The sequence below is a fragment of the Thermobia domestica genome, chromosome 6 (genome assembly GCF_964235325.1).
Source record: "Thermobia domestica chromosome 6, izTheDome1.hap1.1, whole genome shotgun sequence".
NCBI classification, from domain to species: Eukaryota; Metazoa; Arthropoda; class Insecta; order Zygentoma; family Lepismatidae; genus Thermobia; species Thermobia domestica.
Window position 1 is genome coordinate 313,179,417 of NC_137459.1, and position 4,278 is coordinate 313,183,694.

Below are 4,278 nucleotides of genomic sequence, written 5' to 3' on the forward strand. Positions count from 1 at the left end.
AAGCATTTTAAACGCTCCTGCTCCGATGGAATAAGTCTTACTCTCTTGGAGTCTTTTCAAGACTTCTTTTCAAACGGAATAAGCTTACTTGAGCCCTTGGACGTCGGAACTGGTTTATCATGTCATCTGACTGAGCATTTAAGACTCCTGCTCCGATGGAATAAGTCTTACTCTCTTGGAGTCTTTTCAAGACTTCTTTTCCACCGAAATAAGTCTACTCCAATCCTTTGATGACACACGGCCTGTGTCAACAGGTAGCCTACGCTACCCTCGCCGATGACAGTGGCTCCCGTTCTTGCTGCTCGCTTCCCAACTAAAGGGAAGACACGGCTCACCTTTCTCTCCCTCGCCTGTCAAGATCAGTGGCTCCCGTTCAACGGTGTCAATCTAACTGATACGACACACTAATAAGAAACTTTTGACATCAACCACCGCAGTGGTGATGAATTGATAATGATCCTTCCGCAGGTTCACATACGGAAACCTTGTTACGACTTTTACTTCCTCTAAATGATCAAGTTTGGCCATCTTTCCGACACGTCGGTACCACCGCAAGACGGAGGTGCCGGGTATCAGTCCGAAGGCCTCACTAAATCATTCAATCGGTAGTAGCGACGGGCGGTGTGTACAAAGGGCAGGGACGTAATCAACGCAAGCTTATGACTTGCGCTTACTGGGAATTCCTCGTTTATGGGACATAATTGCAAGCCCCAATCCCTAGCACGAAGGAGGTTCAGCGGGTTACCCGGACCTTTCGGTCAGGGAAGACACGTTGATTCCTTCAGTGTGGCGCGCGTGCGGCCCAGAACATCTAAGGGCATCACAGACCTGTTATTGCTCAATCTCGTGCTGCTAGAGGCAGCCTGTCCCTCTAAGAAGACATGAACGTTGGAAGGAAAGATTCCAACGCCTAGTTAGCAGGCTAGAGTCTCGTTCGTTATCGGAATTAACCAGACAAATCGCTCCACCAACTAAGAACGGCCATGCACCACCACCCACTGAATCAAGAAAGAGCTCTCAATCTGTCAATCCTTCCAGTGTCCGGGCCTGGTGAGGTTTCCCGTGTTGAGTCAAATTAAGCCGCAGGCCCCACTCCTGGTGGTGCCCTTCCGTCAATTCCTTTAATTCCGTCAATTGTTATTGTATTATTTTTTTTTTTTAATTTTTTAATTTTTTAACTTGTATGCATTCCTTTAAATATTTTATTTACATATTACGTTCTGCTACCCTATAAGATCTTGTAAAACATATTGTAATTATAATTATCCTTGAAATAAAGAATAAAATGATGCGGGGGGATGCCCAGGGGACCCAGGTCGGCAATTATGAGCACTAATTATGATCAAATTCGACAATTATTAGTAAAAGTCAGCAATTATGAGCACCCAGGGGACCCGGGTCGCCAATTATGAGCAAAAGTCGGCAATTATGAGCGCTTTTTTTTAGGGGGGGAAAAAAATTAAAAAAAAAAGAGAGAAAAGAATCCTAAGATTCTAGGCAATTAAGCCTGGGAGGGTGGTGGTGTATACCCGAACTAAATCCCCTCAGGATTGTAACATCATAGTTACGCCCCCTTGGGTCAATAACTCCCTGCATGTAGCCCAGCCCCACCTGGACTCATGCGGGGAGTTCTTCGCCCTTTAGTCGGGTAGGGGGGTGCGGGTGCGCTCCCTTGGATTCCCGGGTGGGGCCGACAATCCTTGAGAGTTTCCCCGCGCCCTCCTCATCCGGCAGGACGGTTGCCTAAACGGGTGCATGTAGGTCTCCCCCTGTGTCTTCACCGGGTGGTGGCTTCTGCTTCGCCATTTCGGCCTAGTTTGTCACCTGTATGACAAACCTTCCCTGGACATCTCCCCGGAATGGGGCTGGGACCTGAAAAGAGAAACAACCTATCTGAGGTGCAGGTGTGATGAGTAAGGAAAGGGTTAATTAAAAGGAACTAAAAGGTGGCCTAAAAATTAAAGAAATTAATATAATGGTGCTAGTGAATAATAATGTTAGTACTAAGGTGCTGTGCGCTATAACCAAGGATAGGCCATAACACAATGAAATAAATAAAATTGTGCACCTAGCTATAGATAAAAAAGGCCCCCGTTGGTAGTGAGCACGTTAGGCACGCTACCATCGGGGGTTGCTACCCATTTTGTTAATCTCACCTCAAGGGGAGCACTCGGACTTTGCCTATAGCACCCCTTGAGGTGAGTCCCAGCTCCGACGACGAGGACGTAGGGTAGCACCGGAGCCACTTGTGACATTTCTAGAATGCTTGTAAATTTCGTCAATATGTATGTATTATATAAAATTTGTTTAATAAAGATAAAAACGGGGTTAGAGGTTCGAAGATAGAACTATGAATCATTACCCATATGGGGAATGCTTTTTGCTTTGATATTCAGCTTTGCAACCATACTTCCCCCGGAACCCAAAAGCTTTGGTTTCCCGGAAGCCGCCCGCCGAGTCATTGGAGGAACTTCGGCGGATTGCTGGCTGGCATCGTTTATGGTTAGAACTAGGGCGGTATCTGATCGCCTTCGAACCTCTAACTTTCGTTCTTGATTAATGAAAACATTCTTGGCAAATGCTTTCGCATCGGTTAGTCTTGCGACGATCCAAGAATTTCACCTCTAACGTCGCAATACTAATGCCCCCGTCTGTCCCTATTAATCATTACCTCGAGTTCCGAAAACCAACAAAATAGAACCGAGGTCCTATTCCATTATTCCATGCACCGAACATTCAGGCGACACGGCCTGCTTTGAGCACTCTAATTTGTTCAAAGTAAACGTGCCGGCCAATCAAGACACTCAATGAAGAGCACCGAGAAAGGAAAAACCGGCAGGACGTCCGGAACGATCAGTTAAACGCCGGGCGGCGAACCGATCGTCCGAGACCCAGATCCAACTACGAGCTTTTTAACCGCAACAACTTTAATATACGCTATCGGAGCTGGAATTACCGCGGCGGCTGGCACCAGACTTGCCCTCCGATAGATTCTCATTAAAGGATTTAAAGTGTATTCATTCCGATTACGGGGCCTCGGATGAGTCCCGTATCGTTATTTTTCGTCACTACCTCCCCGTGCCGGGAGTGGGTAATTTGCGCGCCTGCTGCCTTCCTTGGATGTGGTAGCCGTTTCTCAGGCTCCCTCTCCGGAATCGAACCCTGATTCCCCGTTACCCGTAACAACCATGGTAGGCGCAGAACCTACCATCGACAGTTGATAAGGCAGACATTTGAAAGATGCGTCGCCGGTACAGAGACCGTGCGATCAGCCCAAAGTTATTCAGAGTCACCAAGGTTTCGGACGGACGAACCGACCGATTGGTTTTAATCTAATAAAAGCATCCCTTCCATTGCTGGGCGGGATTCTAGTTGCATGTATTAGCTCTAGAATTACCACAGTTATCCAAGTAGGATAGGTACGATCTAAGGAACCATAACTGATTTAATGAGCCATTCGCGGTTTCACCTTGTTTTGGCTTGCACTGAGACATGCATGGCTTAATCTTTGAGACAAGCATATGACTACTGGCAGGATCAACCAGGGAATTGACCGACTAAAAAGCCGGAAAGTGTTGGACACAACCAACACAGCGTTCTAACAAAGGATAGGAAAGCTACACCCGACCAAGCATTTTAGACTTCTGTTCCGCTGGAATAAGCCTACTCTTGCGGTGACTAGCTCCCGTTAATACTGGCCGTGTGACAGCCGCCAAGAGCATATTAGACTCCCAATCCAATGGAACAAGCCTACTTGTATCCTTGGGTTACAACAGCTTCCTTCCACACTTTGCCGGTACATCCGACAGAGCAATTTTAAAGACTCCTCTTCCGCCAGAATAAGCCTACCTTTGTGGGGCCTGGCTCCCGTTAGAACTGGCCGTAAGGGTACCCACAAAAGCACATTTAGACTCCTCCTCCAGCGAAATAAGTCTACTCATGTCCTACGGATGACTGTGGCTTCCGTTTACATATAGCCGTTCACCCGACACAGCAAATTTTAAAGACTCCTTTTTCCACCGGAATAAGCCTACTTTTGTGGGGCCTGGCTCCCGTTAGAACTGGCCGTAAGGGTACCCACAAAAGCACATTTAGACTCCTGCTCCAGTGAAATATAAGTCTACTAGTGTCCTTGGATGACAGTGGCTTCCGTTCGACAAGTGATACACGCTCAAACTGGCGATGAGTCTATACCGTCCTTAACTTAAGGAAAATCGGTACTTAAATGCCACATGGAGAATAAAAAGTCACTTACAAAAAACAATGCTCCGCATAAGC

At 47.0% G+C, this 4,278-nt stretch overlaps 1 pseudogene; it reads right to left on the bottom strand.

Annotated features, from left to right (window-relative positions):
- Positions 1-451: 451 nt before the first annotated feature.
- LOC145688576 (small subunit ribosomal RNA) lies at positions 452-3,548 on the bottom strand (annotated as a pseudogene).
- Positions 3,549-4,278: the final 730 nt, after the last annotated feature.